We start from the raw sequence: 23,367 nt of genomic DNA, 5'->3' as shown, positions 1-23,367 counted from the left end.
TTTCAAAATATTAAAAAATTGATATGATAGCTAGCACAATAAAGTAGCACATTTGGAAAGTTCATTGGTCTTAGATCTATGTTCAAGTCATAACTTGCCATGATTTTAATCAGTGAAGCTTAGACGGGTCATTATTTCTGAGACTTAGTTCCACTTCAGTAAAAATAAAAATAAGAGTACTTTGCCATGAGTGAAGATAAGTAATAGAAGGACTGGACTTTCCTTTGTGTGTGTTTAACAACAGTTGTGGTAAAGCGCCATAGAGCAACTATGCTCAGCACAGTCTAGCAAAATAATAGACTGCATTAGTCCATAATATAGTTTGTTTAGTTTTGAATGAATATTGTCTGGGAACCCAGCACTGGAGTTGTTAAACCGGGTTTTACACAATGAATATTAAACTCATGGTGAAAATGAGTTCAATTATCTATGAAGTGGCAGCAGGTGACACTCTGTGGGCTACCTGAAATGCTGGTCAGCTCTTAGTCCTGTTTCACAGCCAGGTCTTCAAGCTAATCAATTGGAAATCTGGCAAGTATAGAGGAGAGGAGAGCCAATTTGATGTAGTACCGTGTTTTCCCGAAAATAAGATCCTGTCTTATATTTTTTTGAACCCCAAAATAAGAGCTTGGCCTTATTTTCAGGCAGGTCTTATTATTTTGGGGCACGTGGAGCAAGATGGGGCTCTTCTTGCCATCTTACCTGATTTCCAGCTCTGTGTTTAAATATTTTTGGGGAGGGCTGATTTTCGGGGGGGGGGGCTTATTTTAGCGCATGTGCTCAAAAGCCCGATTGGGCTTATTATCAGGGGATGTCTTATTTTTGGGGAAACAGGGGTAGTTAAGGCATCAGTCCAGAAACCAGTAAACAATGAATTCTAGTCTTGCCCCAGACACAAAGCCAGCTGGGTGATTTTGAGCCAACCTCTCTCAGCCCTAGGAAGGAGGCAAAGAAAAACCACTTCTGAAAATTTTACCAAGAAAACTTTGAGGACAGTTACCAAGAGCCAAAATTGACCTGGAGGGACAAAAGAAAAAAAAAGAAACGGGGGAAACTGGATTGAAAGAACTGGACTTTTGCACAACCTGTAATAGAATGGCCTAGGAGACAGTCCAAGAGCCAGAAAGGAAGAGGCATGTCCACCCTAGGCCTAAAGTTATCAGCCGAGCCAATCCTACCATTCAAAGTGACTGGAGGATGCAACCAACAGAACAATTGACTAAATGCATCAGATATCCACAACAAAACCTGTGCTATAATAAGGGGGGAAATACTAATTTAACACAGGAAAAACAAAAACTGACTTAAGGCTACCTCCAGCCGTGCTTCTCCGTTGAGTTGTGAGCAACATTATTCTTGATTTCTGAGCACATTCATACACATGGCTCTACAGCAGCACACAAGAAAGCACTGACATATTTAGATCAGATTATATCTAAAATATATACATAGAATGGAATTTGCAATCAAAAACAAAAACACAAATCACTAGCATTAATAAATCAGTATTAAAACTCTGCACATTCCTTCTTTTCACATATCTAATTCTTTCATTGTTCTTCATAGGAAATCCAGAAGCTTTAGAAAAGGATTAATTTTCCTTGACTAAATTGAGGCTTCAGAACAAATGAGTCACTTTTCGTGCTTAATTTCTGAGAAACTATTTGAAACCCTGAAGCTTGACTTTTTCTGCTCAAATGTTACATGCCTGAAGATTAATTATAAATATTCCACCTTGAGAAAAAGACCTTCTGTACATGCTCCAGATCCTCTCATCTTTGTATCATCCCTGCCAATATTGCAGTCTACTTTGAAAATAAATTCCATCCCTCATTAAACCATTATTTTGCTGTTTGAAGATGAACTATGAGATTTGAACATTTGCAAACTTAGAACAGAAGAATTTGATTGAGGCCATTCTATCAGCTCTACAATTCTTGCCCAGGGACAATTCTCACACAGCACTTTGCATTAATGGGTGGCTTTAAGGGTTAAGAAAAATATTTTAATGGGAAGAATGGATCAGTTTTCTTTGGACTGTCAGGGCAAATTATAAGCAATAGATAGTCAGCATTGAACCAGTAGTGGGTTTCAAAACCCGGGGTTACTGGTTTGCTATCGGTAGCACACGGGTGCGTGCGCTCGCTTTGCGGTGCTCCTGCACATGCGCAGATTGTTTTTGATGATGTCTGGGCAGGTGGGCAAAGCCTCCTGCCACCACAACTACCGATTTGCCCGAACCGGGGCAAACCGGGAGCAGTCCACCACTGCATTGAACCCCTAATGCATTTAGATATTTTGGGCTGCAGTTCCCATAGCTCTTAAACACGTGATATGCAGACTGGATTTTGGGTAATGTATTCCTGCTATAGACAACACATTATCAACAGCCATCTAACAAGCAGCAGATTGAGGAGGTCTCATAATCAGTCTTTTCTTTTATAGTGCATGTATTTTTATCAAAAATGTAGCAATTCTTCTTAAATGTGCATCCGCATCTGTTATTTCCTTTTATTTCATATTTATCTTTGGTAGATATGATACTTTCCTGAGTAAGACAACATTCACATAGCAACTTTCATCTAATTCTTTTAGGAGTTTAACTTTAGTAAGGGACATTGGAAACTTCCATAGCATAGAAAAGTCTGGACTATCATTTTTATTCGACAACAGATTCCCTCAGAGTTGCTGAGGTAGACCTTACACATTCTTTCAAGGTCACATGGGAAACTCAGCTATCACACTTTGGCTTTATTTTTATCGTAGAAGTCTAATTCAAATAATGTAAAAGAAAGAAAGAATGAGAAAAATTAAAATTTGGGTTCTCCTCCAGGCTATGCCATTGTCCCATGTTCCATTTCAGTTCAACTCTATTTCTATCTTTCTATCTTCTATCTTTCTATCTTATCTATCTTCCTACCTACCTACCTATCTTCTATCTATCTACCTATCTGTTATCTATCTATCTATCTATCTATCTATCTATCTATCTATCTATCTATATCTACCTACCTACCTACCTACCTATCTATCTGTCATCTATCTATTATCCATCATCTATCTATCATCTATCTATCTATCTATCTATCTATCTATCTATCTATCTATCTATCTATCTATCTATCTATCATTATCTATCTATCTATCTATCTATCTATCTATCTATCTATCATCTATCTATCAAAATTATGTACCGCCATCTTACTTAAATGACTTTTTCTACTATAGCTGATTCCCCTTTGGCTACCTCGGACAGTATGCTTTACCCAATGAAATCTGAGTTCCTGGAAGCAGAATTTCCAGCCAGAGAATTATAGCCTGGACAATTGCAAGGTCATTTCCAACTGTCACAGCCCCTGAAGTTTATGGGGGCTTAGAATTAATTGCATTGACAGTTTTGAGGTCAGGGTCAAAGAAAATAGGCACTTTTGTTGGAAGAAGGAGAGAAGTAGAACACCTTGATGTTGGGAGTAAATCATTGAAATGTTTTCACTTCCATATGGTAAAAGCAAAACAGTGATGTCCACCTATTTTATGCAGAATCAACTTTATTAATGACTGCTGAAGCTTTTTGAAGTTCAAAAATAGAATCTGAATGCCTTTTCGGTTGCTCTTTGCAGAACTCAATTTACAAAAGATTTACTATATGGGTATCTCTCATTTTGGGACAGCAATGTACTATATGAATCGAAAAGGATGTATTTGTATCAATCAAGCTGATAGGTAAGAATGCACTTGATAAATGAAACCTTCATGCTACTTTGTCTTGATAGCATGTGCAGATTAACCTCTATAGAACATTTAATCATGTATTGTCATGCCCAAAGAGTCAAAATTATGCTATCTATATGTAAGTCAGTTCTAGGTGAAGATTTTATACTATGTTGCTTTCTTGGCAGCAGTATAGCAATAGCACTTAGACTTATATACCGCTTCATAGTGTTTTTATAGCCCTCTCTAAGCGGTTTACAGAGTCAATATATTGCCCCCAACATTCTGCATCCTCATTTTTACCCACCTCGGAAGGATGGAAGTCTGAGTCAACCTTGAGCCTAGTGAGATTCGAACTGCCAAATTGCAGGCAGCCGGCAGTCAGCAGAAGTAGCCTGTAGTACTGCACTTTAACCACTGCGCCACCACGGCTCTTAATGTATGAAAGTAGTTTGCCATTACCTTCCACACAATCTTGTTGTTGCTGTTGTTGTTAGTTGCCTATGTAGCTTATAGGCCTGGAATTTTCCCAACAAAGGACCAATCCTTCTCATAAACATACATTTTTGATGTTTAACATCAAAGGCATAAAGTACATTGAAAACCTAAGGCTGTTGCATTTAATGGTAAGTCTAGTTGGGCCATGTTGCTGTGGTTTCTGAGTATATACTATATGAACATTCACAGAAAACACTTCTCCAGGACTGCCAGCAAAATACCAAGTTCAGAGTAGTATTTTACAAAATGTCCTATCAAACAATTCTGCAGCTCAAATATTCAGCATCATAACTTTTCAGTTTACACTATGTAAGAACTTCATCTTTTTGCGTGTCAGGTATGCTGCTATATGTGTTTGATGCACACATATGTGGGTGAATAAATTAAAATGTCCTGTAGTTCCGGATGGATGGATTATATAAAGGAAAATGATTCCTCCGCCACTTTCATCCTGTGCATTTGGCAGGTTATTCTAACTATAATAAAAGACTTCTGCAAGCTGTCTCTTCAATATTGTTAATCAAGTTATTATAAATGTTTAAAAAGATTCCCTATGCATACCCTAAGGACAATTCTGATCATTTTACTTTCTCATTTTTGAAATAATCTTGATCAGATTTCCCTCAGCTAGTGGCCCTCAAATGAGATTAAAATCTAGAAAAAAGGAAAGGAAAAGAAAGCAGCAAGTTAATGGGCTATTTTGTTGATATAAGCAAGTGGTGATCTTACAACTTGCACTTACACATATATTTAGGTATTCCGAATGTGCATACTTTGTGTGTGTTTAACTAAGGATGAATCAGAATACACTGATGCAGATATCTAAATCTTCCCATTTATCTATCCTGCCATCTTTATTTAAACAATAGGTTACCAAAGAATCTGATACGGCTTTTGAAGCCTCCTATTCCTTGAGTTATCAAGTTGCAGCAGGCATTCCCATCTAATCAGGCCTCCAGGCCCCAGGATCCTAATCACTTCCCTCAAGGGACCTTCAAAGCCCTTTGCTGAAACATGGGCTTGTTTTCCCTTTCTGATGAGCAAGGGTGGAGCACAAAGAGGCAGATTATTGTCTCCCAAGGTGCTATTCTTTGTGGCAACTGATTCACATGAGAAGCTCAGTTCACACCTTAGAATAGAGAGAGGAATGCTAAACTGTATGCTTAAACAGTTTTATCATGGTAGTAAAAGAATGGGTATCACCAGTGGTGGATTAAGGCTCACTGGTGCCCTAAGCACTGACAAATCTTGGTGTCCCCCCTCCTTTGTACATACTGTACAAACGAAGCCAATCTTAGGCTACATAAGACTTTGTGGTGCCCCCTTTGGGCCTGGTGCCCTACGCACATGCTTAGTCTGCTTAATGGTTAATACACCACTGGATACCACAGTTACACACCATAGTGGGAAACCACACTGGAGAAATACAAGAACTTTCTCATCTGTGCTAATCTTTGTCACTCTGGAGTAATGCTAAATGGGGAAAATAACAGCTCATGCATTTATTATAGTGCTACCGAGATTTGGTACAGCCAAAAAAGATTGCTGCATTTTGATATCCCCAAAGCCCCCAAACATGTCTGAAAAATAAAAAAGGAAAGAAGATGAGCTGAACGTATCCATTCTTGAAACTGGTGGCAATCATTTTCATTTTTGCACCATAAAAAGTGACTTGATAGAATTAGCTCTCCCATTCATACTTTATGTTGACTGGTTTGTATTTGACAGTGTAGACTTCATATTATCTCCTTCCCAGAATTCTGGGGATGTGGGTGTGCCTATATATTTTCGGGTATTCATCTTTCAGGGAAATGGGGCTTATTTGTTTGGGGGAGGGGGAGTTGCAATCTTTTTTCATCTTGCCTGCTTCATATTAAGTCATGGATATCTGTGCTCTATATATTTTCAGATAAAAAAATATCATGTGCTTGTCTAAAATGCCATCAAGTTCATTTCAGTTCCTGGTGATTACCTGACCTGTACATATCCATAAAGTTTTCTTGGGAACAATATGGTAACAACTTTCAATTGTCTTCTGATAAAATGCCCATTGCTTCCCATCCTAGCTTAGAATTGTTTTAGAGGTCTCCTGTCCAAGTTCTAATGAGGTCCCTTCAGCGGTGAAATGCACTTACCTTCGCTACCGGTTCAGAAATGTGAGCGCGTGCACCTCTTCTGCGCATGCGCAGTCTTCTGTGCATATGCAGAGGGTCAAAAATGGGACATGACGTCCCGGTGGGTGGGCAGAGCCTCCCACCGCCGGCCCTAGCAGTTCGCCTGAGCCAGATAGATCCAGCCAGATTTCACCGTTGGATCCCTCCCTGTTTCAAAGTTCATCCAAAGTCAACCAGATGCTGCCATCTGCTGAGCCATCTACAATGGAAACAAATAGCTCTGTGTTCCATGGGAAAATGGCATGGGATGATGATTTACAATAACATCTAGGCCAGGGGTCTGCAAGCTTAAACACTCAAAGAGCCATTTGAACCCATTTCTCACAGAAAAGAAAACACCGGGAGCCACAAAACCCTTTCCGTGCCTGACTATTTCTTGAGTGGTCACAAAACTAGCATATGTAGTTGAAATAAACGTTCTGTTTTCTTCTGAAACTTTTCTTTTCTTGGATTTATCCATGGTTGGCCTACCGGGGGTAGAAAAGCTCAATAAATTGCGTGCCGGCGGTGTCGCACATTGGTGGTTGTGACGCATATTTTGAGTGACAGGGAGCCGCAGCAGAGGGGTGAAAGAGCCACATGTGGCTCCAGAGCTGCAGATTGCTGACCCCTGATCTAGGCAATTTCTTCTGTTATGTATGGTCAGACATTTCTGAGTAAGAGACAATAGAATGGCGCTCTAAATCTGGTCAGTTTAATTGGAGATTAAATGCAGGATTACAGAAAGTGGCTGAGGTGCAAATATCTAAGATAACAATAAAGAAAAAGGAAATTCAATAAACAGTAAGGAAACCTGGTTGAGTCTCTCAAAGAAATATTACCATGTAAGATGGAGGACAAACATCATCAAAAATAGAATTTGCAAGGCTAAACAGTTGTGTCAGAGTCTAGACACATATTCATGCATATACAGACCAAAGTGTGATTGTAAATCTATCTCCTTCCATGGGTACAGCAGTCATGGGTTTCCAATCCCATTGCTACTGGTTCACTTGCGCACGCACTGCTTCTGCACATGCGCAGAAGCATCCGGGTGGGTGGGCGGAGCCTCCTCCTGCCACTACCAGTTCGCCTGATCCAAAGTGAACCGGTAGCAACCCACTACTGGGGTATAGAGTATTCTCAAAAATTGATAGAAGCCTAGTCAAAAATGCATTCTGTCCTTTACGTGCAAAGCAACAACAAGAGAGAGGCTCATGAGAGGCTCATGACTGGGAAAAATACGCCTTTGTTTTCTTGCTGCTACAGGCTTATTAGTGATGGCAGCAATTTCCTGCGTTTCTATAATGGGGTTAGTGCATAAAATGTACCATTTATGAGCTGGATGCCTCCCTTACCTAGAAGCTGGAATCCTACTGTGTTTATTTGAAAGTCTTTCTATCAATGGACCCCCAACAGCCAGGTTGTCACAACCACTAGTGGCTAAGGTATGCAGCAAGTATGAATGCAGAATGCCCTCCATTTCTTTCAACTAGGACTATTGCCAAAGACCCACCAGATCATCTGAGTTCCCCTTGTTCCATCATATTATTGACTAAATTGGTCAACTTATTTAGTTTTAAACCAGCTGGAATATTTTCTGGAAACTTCTTCACAGTACAAAGTGTGTATGGGTGTTATCGTTGTCTTATCCTTGCTATCTTTGTCTGTGGGACCATCTACCCTGTATGGTCCCATCAATACATTGTCATTTATTGCTCCTTGCTCCTTCCCTCAGTGACAGCCAATCATGTGGAAATAAGAGTAGGAAGATTTTCAGTGTAAGGCAGGAAAAGTATGTTGCTGACCCCGTCAGTTAAAGAATTCCAACCGGGGGAGTCTAGGAATGGGGCCGTCTCTGCTATTGCTCCCCCACCCCACCCATGGAACATTCTCCTTGCCTTCCAAAATATTGTCAAAATATGGCTCTACAACCTTGTCTGGGGAATGCAGATGAGCACAGAGCCATGAGACTGGTTAGTGCCCCGAAAGCCTTCCCTTTACCTTTCTAATTACCGTAATTTTTAACATTGTTTTTAATCATCCTTGCCTCTTTTTAACTTTTATACAGTATACCAGGGGTGTCAAACTCAAGGCCTGGGGGCTGGATCTGGCCCGTGGGATATTTAGATCTGGCCTGTGGGGCTGCCCTGGAAAGAGCGAAGGACCGGCCCCTGGTGCTTCTGCCAGTGAAAACAGAGCTCCGTTTTCGCTGACAGATGGTTGCAGAAGACCACTCAGGACCACTCAGGAGCTGAGAGCACTCAGGCCACCACAGACGCCCCCAACATGAGTGACATCGAGCTGGCCATGCCCCCCCGCACCCGCCCCCCGAGGTCAAACACAACCCTTATGCAGGCCTCAATCAAATGAAGTTTGACACCCCTTCAGTATACTGTATTTATGTTTCAATATTTCATTATACACCACCCAGAATCCCTCTGTCAGGAAGATGGTTTAGGTTTAGGTTTAGGTTTATTTGATTTGTATACCGCCCTACTCCCGAAGGACTCAGGGCGGTGAACAGCCAACAATAAAATACATAAATACACAAAATTTAAAAACCCGATAAAATCGAATTAAATTATTTGGCCCAGACAAATTAAAATGCCCCAATAATTTAAAAACAGATTAAAATTTACGTATTTAAAAAGGGAAGAGATCAGGCCAAGCCCGCTTGATGGAATAAAAAGGTCTTCACAGCACGGCGGAAGGAGCGCAGATCCGGGATCCTCCGTATCTCCGGGGGGAGCTCATTCCAGATGGTAGGTGCCCCCACAGAGAAGGCTCTCCCCCTAGGGGCCGCCAGTCGACACTGTTTGGCTGACGACACCCGGAGGAGTCCCTCTCTATGAGAGCGTACTGGCCGGTGGGAGGCTATTGGTGGTAGTAGGCGGTCCTGTAAATAACCAGGCCCTAAGCCATGGAGCGCTTTAAAGGTGGTAACCAAAACCTTGAAGCGCACCCGGAAGACCACCGGGAGCCAGTGCAGCTCGCGCAGGAGAGGTGTTACATGGGAGCGCCATGTCGCTCCCATTACCACCCCCGCGGCCGCACTCTGCGCCAGTTGGAGCCTCCGGGTGCTCCTCAAGGGGAGCCCCATGTAGAGAGCATTACAATAGTCCAAGCGGGAGGTGACGAGGGCATGAGTGACCGTGCGTAACGAGTCCCGATCCAGAAAGGGACGCAACTGGCGAATCAGGCGGACCTGATAAAAAATCCTCCCGGTCACGGCCGTCAAGTGCTCTTCTAAAGACAGCCGTGAATCCAGGAGGATGCCCAAGTTGCGAGCCCTCTCCGTGGGGGCCAGTGATTCGCCCCCAATAGTCAGTGATGGCGTCAACTGGCTATATCGGGACGTCGGAAACCACAGCCACTCGGTCATGGATGGGTTGAGCCTGAGCCTGTTCCTCCCCATCCAGATCCGTACGGCCTCCAGGCACCGGGACATCACTTCAAGGGCATCGTTGGGGTGATCCGGGGTGGAGATGTACAGCTGGGTGTCGTCAGCGTACTGATGGTACTCCACCCCGAAACCACGGATGATCTCGCCCAGCGGCTTCACATAAATGTTGAACAGGAGAGGTGAGAGGACCGACCCTTGCGGCACCCCACATATGAGGGGCCTCGGGGTCGACCTCTGTCCCCCTGTCAACACGGACTGCGACCGGTCAGAGAAAAAGGAGGAGAACCACCGCAACACAGTGCCTCCCACCCCTAACTCTTCCAACCGGTGCAGCATGATACCATGGTCGATGGTATCAAAAGCCGCTGAGAGATCTAACAGGACCAGGACAGAGGAGCACCCCCTGTCCCGAGCCCTCCAGAGATCATCAACCAACGCGACCAATGCCGTTTCCGTGCTGTACCCGGGCCTGAAGCCCGACTGGAACGGATCCAGATACGTCGTTTCATCCAGGTGCTGGGGGAGCTGTTGCGCAACCACACTCTCAACAACCTTTGCCACAAAACGAAGGTTGGAGACCGGACGATAATTTATCAACATTGCCGGGTCCAGGGAAGGCTTCTTGAGGAGAGGCCTCACCACCGCCTCTTTCAAGGTGGCAGGAAAGACACCCTCACCCAGCGAAGCATTTATAATCCCCTGGAACCAGCCTCGTGTCACCTCCCGAGAAGCCAGCACTAACCAGGAGGGACACGGGTCCAATAAACAAGTGGTCGCGTTCAGTCTACCCAGAATCCTGTCCATGTCCTCAGGGGTCACAGGATCAAACTCATCCCAGATAACATTCTCAAGACCTGCCCCAGTCGCTCCCCCTGAGACTATCCAGTCGGAGTCCAGATCTTCCCGAATCTGAGCGATTTTGTCATACAGATATTGAACAAAATCCTCGGCTCTACCCTCTAAGGGGTCCTCCCGCGCTTCCTGGTGGAGCAGGGAGCGGGTCACCCTAATGATGTAATAAGAGCAGCAAAATAGCTACATTTCGCTGCTTTTATCGCCACTAGGTAATTCCTAATATGGGCTCTTACCAGTGTCCGGTCAGATTCAGAAAGACTGGCCCTCCAACTACTCTCTAGGTGTCTTTTCCGGCGCTTCAACTCCCTCAGCTCCTCAGTGAACCAAGGAGCTAAATGAGATCGGCGCCGGGTCAGAGGCCGCAAAGGCACGACCCGATCCAGAGCTCCAGCGGCCGCCCTATCCCAGGTGGCCACTAGGTCTCCAGTCGAGGCGTGTGCCAGATCCTCAGGGAATGGCCCAAGCTCCATCTGGAACCTATCCGGTTCCATCAGGCGCCTGGGGCGGAACCATCTTACCGGCTCCGCCTCCCTGCGGCGGGATGGCAGTTCCAAAATATGATTGAGAGAGAGGGAGGGGAGGGAGGGAGGGGGGGTGGGGGGGTGAGAGGGAGGGAGGGAGGGAGGGAGGGAGAGAGAGAGAGAGATTGAGACGGAAATAGCAATAGCAGTTAGACTTATGCTCCACTTCACAGTGCTTTACAGCCTTCTCTAAGCGATTTACAGAGTCAGCACATTGCCCCAAACAATCTGGCTCCTCATTTTATTGACCTTAGAAGGATGGAAGGCTGAGTTAACCTTGAGTTGGTGAGAACTGAACCCCTGGCAGTCAGCAGAATTAGCCTGCAATGCTGCATTCTAACCACTGTGCCACCACAGTGCTATCCATAGATAGATAGATGAGAGAGAGAGAGAGAGAGAGAGAGAGAGAGAGAGAGAGAGAGAGAGAGAGAGAGAGAGAGAGGGAGGGAGAGAGAGAGAGAGAGAGAGGGAGGGAGGGAGGGAGGGAGGGAGAGGGAGAGAGAGAGAGATTTGAAATATGTGACCCTACTGGAAAGAAACAGTAGGTTTTCCTTGAATCAGGCCTTGTTTCACGTAAGGGCACTCCCACTCCAGCCAGTGGTGTATAAATAAATTCCATGAAATGCCTTTGGAAACTGTTAATATTAAGCAACAGCATCATAGAACGAACAGAGAACAGCCCACTCCTATCTTTGAGTAAAAAAATTCCCCACAAAGGGAGACAAGCATTGCTGGGCATTATTATATCTGATTCACGCTGTGTATCAATGAAAAGGCAATAATCCGAGACCTTATCTAGTTCAAACGTGCAAAAGGACTTGGCACTACCTCCTCCAGCAGTGCTGCTGCTGCATCTTTTCCTTTGCCGCCACCAACCCGATCAATTAAGGAAACACATTATTTCCCCCTGCAGAACATTTCCTAAGAGGAAGGAGGGGAAAGCAACAGTGAAAACGGCAGCTTGTTTTCACAGGATCCCCGAGGGAAGTTCAGGAGCTTGGGAGCAACTGGGCAAATGGAGATTAACAATGTGGAAAAACCAAAGCTTTTGACAAGAGGAGCGAGCTATCTCCCAAGGGTTCTCAGAGTGGTGGGAAAACCCGGTGGCCTCAGAAGGTAGAGCAGCAGCTGACCCTGTCTGCCCCCCTCCCCCAAAGCAATTCCGCCAAGATACCTCCCTTCAAACCAATTGTCATTGGCTTTGTGCTGAAGAAAGGGATGTGTAATTGGCGGTCAGTTCACTGTGGTGCATTTTATTTGCACAACTAATGAGTCTAGGCTAAAGATGAGACTTTGGGGAACCGTCTGTAATCATGTGAACACAGCACAACAAGTGTTAATAAAAGAGATTTGTGGCAAGCCCTTCAAGAAGAGATGGCCTTTCTTTCCTCGTTTATTTTCGAAAGGCTTGGTTCAGAGGGAAATAGCTCTGATGCACATATGCAGGGGCAAACACACACACACACTCACACACAAAAACCACCAATGCAATTTTAGATAAGGAGTGATAAGAGAAATGTATGCTTTTTCTATATGCGATTGTTGCGTTGTAGCTTTAGGAGCCAAACATAACAGTACTAGGAAGGATTTGGCAGCATTATTTGAATTGCCTGATACTTAAAGAAACGTTGAATACGATAGAATAGAATTCTTTATTGGCCAAGTGTGATTGGACACACAAGGAATTAGTCTTTGGTGCATATACTCTCAGTGTACATAAAAGGACAAGATACATTCATCAAGAATCATAAGGTTCAACACTTAATGATAGTCATAGTCTACCTGAGGACCCAGATTGTTGGGGGCAATATACTATTTAGTATACTGTCTTTGGTGTAAGCTGCCCAGAGTCCTCGGAGAGTGGGCGGCATAGAAATATGAAAAATAAATAAATAAATAAATAAATAAATAAATAAATAAATAAATAGTTATTGCTAGTCATTGATAGTCATAGTCATTGCTCATGTGTATCAGCAAATTGTTTTGTATCCCAAGAATGGGACCATGACATGGTATTCGACCAACACTTCTCTCACCTATAGTCTTGAACAAGCCCTTTGTTTCTCCCATAATTAGTCCAGGTAACCCTCCAGATACATTTTATGTTACAACAGCACTGAAAAAACTGACTTATGATCATTTTTCATACTTACCACCCTTACAGCATCCCCATGGTCATGTGACCAAGATTCAAATGCTTGGCCAATTGGTTCATATTTATAACCTTATGTTTTTAAACTGTTTATACTGTACTCTTTTTTGTTTTGTTAATTGGCACGTATTTGCATGAATAAAAAGGCAAGATACACATCACTATATTCTCTTATTGAGAATGGTTTAGTGAAGGTGGGCAAAAGGGCAATTTTGGGAGAGCAAAGTAGAAGAATATGCGGAGCTTGAAATGAAAGAGGGCAACACCAGCAAATTCCACCCCATCCCCCCTAAAACATCCTCAATTATCCTCATTCATTGGAGTATAACATGCAAATTTCACCAAGTTATAAATTCCCATATTATATGCATCCACTACGATCTAGAGGAAAGCTTTTATTTTTTTACTCACAATTAAACTTTTCATTTCTCTTTAGCTATGCATCAAAACCCTTCCCCCACCCACCCCCAAAAATCAGGTCATTGACATTCACATCTATTGCATCTTCCTGTTTTCTCCTCTCTTCACAGACACATAACAGATGGGTTTAAATCTCTTTCATTTCATTCATTAAGTCTTGCTCTTTATTGTTTCTTCATCTTACTTGGCAACTTGCATTTTCCCAAATGCTATCACCTCAGTCAAGTAACCCATAGGTATTATTCACCAAAGCCTATTGTGACTTTGATCAATCAAGGCTTTCATATAATTTATTTATTTATTAGTCCAATTTATATGCTGCCCTTCTCCGTAGACTCAGGGCAGCTTACAATGCATTATAGCAATAGCCTGCATACTTTTTTTGTATATACCTGCTTATTAGGGCTTTCGGGGGGCCCCTAAGCGGTGTTGTTCTATACAAAGTTGGCTTATTGCCCCCACAATCTGGGTCCTCAAAAATATAATGCTTTTAATAAAATAGAGATACTCTAGTGAAGGTTAGCAGAATCCAATCCAACATTTCCTGCTAACAGTAAGGCCAGAACTAATACCTTTTGGCATATTTTGGCCAAAGTAGCACAAATGCAACAAAACCCCAGTTTTACTCTAAGTATTCCCATGCTGTTCCTTACAAGCTGCCATTTTTAATCTAAAGCTACAGTATTTTACTTGTCATTTACAACATTCACTTGTCCATATCTCAATAATTAGGAGCTACCTGCAGTGTCCTGACACACATTCAAGATGGATATAAATTGAAAGAATGAATACATACATATATTTACTGAACTAGGGCTGAAACGTTACTTTTTAATGTCTGATAATGAATTCCCATGACTAGAACACAGAAGTCAGGGTGTCCAAGCAGCAGCAAAATCCAGACTATCATTTGGAACTTCCTGCTACAATGTTAGTTCATAGCGCCTCCACCAAACAAGACAAAGCTCAGGAGTTTTTCCAGGATCCTGCCTCAAACCTTGATTGAAGGTTCAACCTCCAGAGAATAGGCATAAATTCAGGGTTCTTTGGGAGGGGTAAAAAAAATAATATGATGTCTGTAACTATGTAACAGAAGCCCCACCTCCTTTTCTGAAATGCTTTGTCAGCAATACACTTAAACGAAGGGCAAGGCTTCCAACACATGGTTACAGATACCATCTTTACTTTTTTAAGCCTCTGACTGATTAGGTCTTCATAGTACACTTAGAAAAACACCCATTGTCCTCATCACCAAGTACCCACAGCTCATCCCTAGCTCCTTTCCCCAAACCATTTTGAATGGAGTGTAAATGACATACAAAGGAGGAGAACTCCATGCTCTTTGATTTTACTCATGAAGCAGCCCAAGTAGAAAAGGCACTTTGTGCTTCAAAGCAGCTCTGTTCTAGGCAGCCAGGAGCATATAGCCTATTACAGCAGTATTTTAGAATTTTGTCTAATGCCACCAGTCCAGAGTTCTGACTGGCCTTTTCTTCTTTGCTGTAAATAGGACCACCGTGGAATAATCATAAGTTACACGAGATGAGGATGACAGGTCCAGCTAGCGGGCATCAATCTTCTGCTGCAACCGTCTACACCATCTCTGCAAATGTCAGATGTTAGTGATCACATCCCCGGCCAGTCCATTTGGAAATATGACAGCCTGATGGTCAGTCTCCTGCATGACATTTTTTGGTCATTAAGAAGCAAGCCTAATGGGTGTGGAGATGTCTGAGCTGGCTGAATAAAACATATCAACAATTGTTTCATTAAATGGCGCCATTCAAGCCGGTATCATTTGCTCAGATCTATATTGAAATGCCCTTCTATTAATAAATAACTACAGCCTCTGCTCCCTACCCCCAACTCTGCCATTTATACTTAGTAACTGGGAATTTGAGTTTAGTTTTTATAGAAGTTCAAGCTAGATGTTATCTTTATTAAGGGTTCGTGTGTTCCTTAGCTCCTTTCCCCAAACCATTTTGAAGGGAGTGTAAATGACACATAAAGGAGAAGAGGGAGAACCCATGCTATTTTATTTACTCTTGATACAGCCCAAGTAGAAAAGGAGAAAGACCAACAGCAAATACCTGACTGGTTTTGAGTGCTGAAAGCACCTGTAAAAATAATGGTGTAGATCGAGAATTGTACTGGAATGATCTGCGCCGGATTTCAACTCTGCTGATGAAACTGAGAAAGAATTAACAATGTGAATCAAAATATAGTGGTCTTGCAAGTAAATGTAATTGTTTAAATGCTATTAATTCCAAGCAGAGAAACTTAAGCACGTTACTAGCTCCCTTAAAATCACACAACTCTGTGTCTAGAATATCATCTTTTTCTTTTTTTTAATATTCACAAATTGTTTTAATGCATGTGGTAAATGTGAAAAGATGATCTACTGCCTGGGTGTGCTCCAAGTTATATTTTCATAATCAAATAAATCATGTTTGTTATTGGGGTCATTTGTTATTTGGATAGCCAGCATCAGTCATAGCTTGCAATATGATTGCCTTCCTTGTTTTCAGGAGTCTGTAAACATTTCTGGCCTGTTTATTCTGGGCTTGCAAATCTCCATGAATTGTCTTGTGCCCACCTGAAATACATTCTGAGCCAGTAAAACCTGGCTTTCCAAAATAGCATTTGCCGAAACAGACACGTAGTGAAATACACAATGCACATACACAAAAATATCCATAGCAAGTTAGCAAAACAATAATCATTTTAAATAACTGAAACCCACCCTCCTTCTCCCAACCCCACTTTCCCTGTTATGCTGGATATAACGCGAGGCATAAGATGATGGTTTTGGTTTAGCAAATCCTGTAATGTAGATAAAACTTCTCAAGTATTTTTGCTCCCAAAGAAAGGGGCGGGGAATCCCATGTCCCCACAATGTACCTGGGTCAGTTGTGCAATGCTGGGGAGTGGGGAGAAATTCCATCCCCAATTCCTGCAGGCAAGGAGCTTTTGCCCTTAAGCAGGAATTGCATAAACCCAGTTTACACATAGTTGATCATTTGGTCATAAAGCTGCCCAGCTCTTTCTAGTTACAGATATTTGCAATAACAAAGTGCTACTAAAAATAGTTGAAGCTTTTTTTTTATTATTATTAAAGGTGGCCTTTAAAGTTCAGTGCTTTCTCTACCCCTCCCCCCATTCCCCCCCCCCCCGTTTCTTTAAAAAGGAAAAAGAGCTTTCAACTTCTTGACTAATATTAAAATATTTTAATAAACCCCACTTTTTCCAGAAGTGATCGTGGTAGATGAAAATTCTGAGAGTTGAGATTCCCAACACATTTGGAGAGCCCCAGGTTGGGGAAAGTTTCTCTAAAAGGATTAATGTAATCTGATGATAATCCTACTTCAGTCAAAATGTTGGCTACTAATCAAACATTCCAAAATCTCACAGTGTTGACAGCGGTCTGCAATTTTTATTAACTTTCTCTTCATCAACTGGACAGTAACTTCATTCTTTGCCCATTTACTGCTTGGAAGACCATACAAGAGAAAATAATACTGACAGAGCATTACGAGACAGTAAGTTTTTCTACAGCCTGTAAAAGACTAGACAAAGTACAGATTTAGAAGCAAGAGGAACAGCTTAGAAAGGGAAGAAAAAGCAGTGCAGTTTAAAAAAGGGAAAGTAAATGTGTCAAGTGCAATTAGGAAAACAGCAAAGATTTTCAAGGTCAGTACCAACAATCTACATGGGAAGTCTGTATCCCACTAGAGTTGCTGAACTGTTTTCTCATCAACTCAGCTAGCATGGCCGGTGATGAGGGACAGAGCGGGATTCTGGGAGCAAGATATCAAAGAACTACAAAGTTCACCTAATTAGATTTTAAAGTTGATTAGGTTTAGCCAATATCTATCCTTCCTTTATTTTTTGTGTGGAAAACTATGTTTTATTTTATTTATTTACCCATCAAATTTAGACATCCCTATTTTAGTATGCAGGTGCCTCTGGGCAGTTTATCATATGCAGGTGACCAGGAACTGGTCCTCTGAAGTCTGTCTTGTGAGTTGAAATGCCAGTTCAATCAATGGAAGTGTTTGCTGTTACTCGATATTGAGTTCCACAACTGAGAGGAATAACACTCTTGTGATTTGTTTACTCTCCTAGTAACTACGCCAGACAAAGGGTAAAGACAACAAGCCATTTACTAAGTGGCTAGTTATCTCAGGCAACAGATAGTTCTCTTTGTAAGCCATTCATCCATATCACCCTGTCAAGGGAGAAAGTGGCATCGGTACACATCTGCATCAGATTACTGATCTGTGGAAGGAAACTAAGAATTAATAAAATTGTCCCCTTGGAGAATGATGGCTTAGACATCTGGCTTACCAAATGGTTGTCTGTGCGCCACTCATCTGTGGTCACCTAAAATTTCTCTCCTGCAGAGCACTGATTTATCTGTTTCCCATGGATGTGATCGACTGGACGTGATTTGCCACAGAGATAATTGATTAGAAAGAGAGACATTTACATTAGAATAGAATAGAATAGAATAGAATAGAATAGAATAGAATAGAATAGAATAGAATAGAATTACAGAATTGGAAGGGACCTTGGAGGTCTTCTAGTTCAGGGTAGTTAGGCAGGAAACCCTATACCATTTCAGACAAATGGTTATCCAACATCTTCTTAAAAACTTCCAGTGTTGGAGCATTCAAAACTTCTGGAGGCAAGTTGTTCCACTGATTAATTGTTTTAACTGTCATGAAATTCCTCCTTACCATGTTTCCGGTAATGAGTAATGAAAATGAGTTCAATTATCTATGGAGTGGCAGCAGGTGACAATTTGTGGGCTACCTGAAATGCTGGTCAGCTCTTAGTCCTGTTTCACAGCCAGGTCTTCAAGCTAATCAATTGGAAATCTGGCAAGTATAGAGGAGAGGAGAGCCAGTTTGATGTAGTACCGTGTTTTCCCGAAAATAAGACCCTGTCTTATATTTTTTTGAACCCCGAAATAAGTGCTTGGCCTTATTTTCGGGGAGGTCTTATTATTTTGGGGTGCATGGAAAAAGATGGGGTTCCTCTTGCCGTCTTACCTGATTTCCAGCTCTGTCTCCCTAAACCTAACCAGAGGAAATGATGGGGACCGGCTGCGCATGCAGTTAAATATTTTTGGGGAGGGGTTATTTTTTTGGTGGAGTTTATTTTAGCACATGCGCTCAAAAACCCAATTGGGTTTATTATCAGGGGATGTCTTATTTTAGGGGAAACAGGGTAGTTCTAAGTTGCTTCTCTCCTTGATTAATTTCCACCTATTGCTTCTTGTCCTGCCTTCAGGTCCTTTGGAAAATAGCTTGACTCCCTCTTCTTTGTGGCAGCCCCTGAGATATTGGAACACTGCCATCATGTCTCCCCTGGTCCTTCTTTTCATTAAACGAGACATACCCAGTTCCTGCAACCGTTCTTCATATGTTTTAGCCTCCAGTCCCCTAATCATCTTTGTTGCTCTTCTCTGTACTCTTTCTAGAGTCTCAAGAAGTGTAGACGTTTTGGGAACTGCAAGTACATCATTTCCAAAGAAGAAAAGCAGGAGTAAAGGGACCGTGATCGAGTAACACAGAAAAAGACCAGGGACATATATTACACTATGGTGATGTTGTGGGCACAATTCAATGAGTGCCCATTATGTGACTGCAATAGCCTTTCACGCTGCATAAGGCATGTCACAGCCATGCCTATGGAAGGAAACGTTGCAGCTAGAGAACAAATTGAATAAGTATTTGGAATGTTGGTAAATAGCAATTCCTTGATAATGGACGTTCTTGCACAGGGCAGGGCAGCCAGAGTGGCTCACATGAGCTCTGCCTCCAAATAGGATGTTGTCTTCAAGAAGAGAAGAGTATCCGTGGTAATGCTAGTGGAAATTTTCTGCATGGCAACAGAGGTGAGTGTTGAGGACACTGGGGTGCTTCCAAAACAGATTGCCTGTCAGAAATAATCTGGGCTTCATCCTGACACTATCTGCACTGAGGATGAAACAGACTTCCCTCAGGGAGGCAGCCTTTTAGGAGCCAGTCTAAATAAGAAGGTTCCATTTCTTTTTCTTTTCTTTTTCTTCCTTTTTCCCTTCTCTACAGCCCCGCATAGCTCAAGTGGGGACTTGTCCATTTTAATCAGGCTGCTTTGCAAATTTCTAGGACTGAATGTACCAGGATGACTCACGCCGTGAGTTTTTTGACCTTCTCTATCTCCTTCTCTTCGCAACCTCTTGCAAAATGCAGAGTTCAGGATTGTACATGCAGAGATTGTCGGTGTGCAACTTCTCTCCACAAGGCAAATGCTACACAGTCAGGCTGGAGATAGCACTTCAGGCATTTCTCTTACCCCTCCACACATTGTACAGGTAATCCTCGACTTACAACTGTTTGTTTAGTGACCGTTCAAAATTACAGTTGCACTGAAAAAGATTTTTCACACTTACGACCATTGCAGCATTCCCATAGTCACATGATCAAAATCCAGACGCTTGGCAACTGACTCATATTTATGACAGTTACAGTGTTCTGGGGTCATGTAATCATCTTTTGTGACCTTCTGACAAGTAAAATCAATGGGGAAGTCAGATTCACTTAACAACCATGTTACTAACTTAACTATACTGATTCACTTAACAATTGTGGCAAGAAAGGCTGTAAAACGGGGCAAAATTTACTTAGCAAATGTTTCACTTAGCAACAGAAATTTCAAGCTTAAATGTGGTCATAAATCAAGGACTATCTGTATTCTACCTCTAGGATGTCCATACATGTCTTTGTTCAGTAGCCCCAAATTTAGAAGAGGGTTACCTAGATGGTATCATATCAGAAATGCTACAAGGAAATATGCTAATTTAAGATGAGGAATAGCAGTAGCAAGAATTAACTTATTCCTTATTGCCAGGGGTGGGCTTCAAAAATTTTAGAAAACGGGTTCTCTGCCTGGTTGCTGGGTGGGCATGGCCATGGTGGGTGTGGCCTAGTCAGCCTCCTGCACCATGGTGGAGAGGCGTTTTTGCCCTCCCCGGGCTCCGGAGGCCTTTCTTGAGCATCCAGGAGGGCACAAAAAGCCTCCCCAAGTTCCAGAGGCCCCCTGGAGGCCAGAAATGGGACTGTTTCTGGCCTTCCTGAACTTCTAGTAGGCCCATTTTTCGCCCTCCCGAGCCTCCGCATGCGGCCTGCACTTACCTGCATCCACAACGGGCCGTGTGGGGACTCCTGAGAGGGGCGGGGTGGGGTGGGCAGGGCCGGCAAGGAGTGGGATTTGGGGGTTCTCCAAACTGCACAGAATCTTAGGTAGAGGTTCTCCTGAACCCCTGCGAACCCCCAGCAGCCCACCCCTACTTATTGGTGGAGTAAACTGGAAGTTGAAGGCAGCAATTCAGCGAAGGAACAGTTGGGAAAGGAAGAACTCTCCAGGAAGTGAATTGAAGAGGTTGGGCATCTTTTGCCCTCTATTTAAATTCCTATAGTACATCATCAAACATGTTGTCAAAGACCAAACCCCTACAGGCCTGACAGAGAAGCAAAAAGTGTGGGCTGCAGGCAATAGATCCTAATCTTTATTAAATAAATACAAAGCCTGTTCTGGCTAATGAAAAAAAACAAACTGATGAAAGATCCAGCAGACTCCTCAGAAGAAAACAAAGATTTTTCTTAATTGTTTTGGTCCAAAATTTCACAATGTTTATGGTTGGGCCTGGGCCTTTGGACAGACAAAATGCATTGTCTGTAAGCAAAGATGAAACCAGGACATCCGAATACGAGTTTGTTAATTATTGTTAACTGCAAAGCAATAATGTAGAGAATGCCTAAAATTCTGATTTTTCTTTAAAATTACTTGGAAGGCCTTTCCTGAGTCTTTTGATGTTTATTTTCATATTTTGGGTTTGTGGCATGTTACACTAATAAAATCAGAATGTTTGCTTTTCTGCATTAAAAATGATAGGATTATTAATATTTGGATTTCTGTCCCATCTAGGCTACCTGCTGTTGCAATATGTTTCACTTACAGACAAACGCAATGAATTATTCAGAATATTAACGTAACAGCAAAATAGAAGAGCCTTGGTAGTACAGGGGTTTAAGGCACCCTGTTATTAAGCTGGTTATTAAGACCAGCTGCCTGCAATTACTGCAGGGTTCGAATCTCGCCAAGGCTCAAGGTTGACTCAGCCTTCCATCCTTTCTAAGGTAGGTGAAATGAGGACCCAGTTTGTGGGGGCAATAAGCTGACTTTGTATAAATATACAAAAGGATGAAGGCTATTGCTGAGCACATTGTAAGCCGCCCTGAGTCTTCGGAGAAGGGCGGCATATAAATCAAATTAAAAAAAAAAAATAGCACAAAACACAATGTTCCAACATGTAAAATTATAAAGTGGTTAATACCACTTTATAATGCCTTGGTAAGGCCACACCTGGAATACTGTATCCAGTTTTGGTCACCACATGTCCAAATTGTCACCACATGTCCATGTTGTCGAGAGTGCAGAGAAGAGCAAAGGTGATTAGGGGACTGGAGGCTAAAACATATAAAGAATGGTTGCTGGAACTGGGTATGTCTCGTTTAATGAAAAGAAGGACCAGAGGAGACATGATAGCAGTGTTCCAATATCTCAGGGGCTGCCACAAAGAAGAGGGAGTCAAGCTATTCTCCAAAGCACCTGAGGGCAGGACAAGAAGCAATGGGTGGAAACTAATCAAGGAGAGAAGCAACTTAGAACTAAGGAGAAATTTCCTGACAGTTAGAACAATTAATCAGTGGGACGACTTGCCTCTAGAAGTTGTAAATGCTCCAACACTGGAAGTTTTTAAGAAGATGTTGGATAACCATTTGTCTGAGGTGGTGTAGAGTATCCTGCCTAAGCAGGGGGTTGGATTAGAAAACCTCCAAGGTCCCTTCCAACTCTGTTATTCTATTCTATTCTAAAATACCACAGCAGAAATGCTTTTAAAGACAGCTCAGTGTAATGATCAAGATATAGGAACACATAAAAATATTTTTAATTATTTCCTCAATGAAGAGGTATTAAGCACAAGGGTGTTATGGAGGTGAGGCATTATTTTAGAAAGTCCCTACTCTCAGTAACTTACCATCGTAGTAGCTCTTGCTACTAGACCAGAAAACAGGCCCCTTGATGCTGATCTTAATGCTCTGCCAAAATCATTTGGGAGAAGGTGGCTTTTCAGATATCATGATCCCAAATTATTTAAGGTTAAACTAAGATCAATATCAGCCCTTTACGCTGGGGTTGGAAACAAATAGGCTGCCAATGTAACACAGCAGGTAGAAGTTGATATGAATGCCTGGACTCTACAAGTGTTCTATGCATGCAGATCCCATTATGACAGTCTAGATCAGGGGTCTCCAACTTTGGCACCTTTAAGACTTGTGGACTTCAATTCCCAGAATTCCACAGCCAGCTTTGCTGGCTGTGGAGTTCTGGGAGTTGAAGTCCACAAGTCTTAAAGGTGCCAAGGTTGGAGACCTGTGATCTAGATTACACGTAACTGAACCATGGGTCATTTAGATCTTTCTATTGCAGATAAGTTGCAATTGATGAATTGGCCAAACCTAATAAAAAGTATTAATACTGCCTTGGATATCCTAGTTCCAGGTTGAATCTCTTTAACAGTTTTCCACCCATTACTCCTTG

At 42.3% G+C, this 23,367-nt stretch overlaps 1 long non-coding RNA gene across 1 annotated transcript; it reads right to left on the bottom strand.

The window, feature by feature from the left end:
* Positions 1 to 15,728: 15,728 nt before the first annotated feature.
* On the bottom strand, positions 15,729 to 23,020 carry LOC117673824 (uncharacterized). Its single transcript, XR_004593582.3, has 2 exons — positions 22,805 to 23,020; positions 15,729 to 15,906 (listed from the first exon to the last, which is right to left on the bottom strand). It is a non-coding gene; the product is annotated as an uncharacterized LOC117673824 (long non-coding RNA).
* Positions 23,021 to 23,367: the final 347 nt, after the last annotated feature.

This window comes from Pantherophis guttatus, chromosome 2, assembly GCF_059756535.1.
Source record: "Pantherophis guttatus breed Tessera chromosome 2, ASM5975653v1, whole genome shotgun sequence".
NCBI classification, from domain to species: Eukaryota; Metazoa; Chordata; class Lepidosauria; order Squamata; family Colubridae; genus Pantherophis; species Pantherophis guttatus.
The sequence above is the reverse complement of the archived record's forward strand: the minus strand, read 5'-3'. Positions and strand labels throughout refer to the sequence as shown.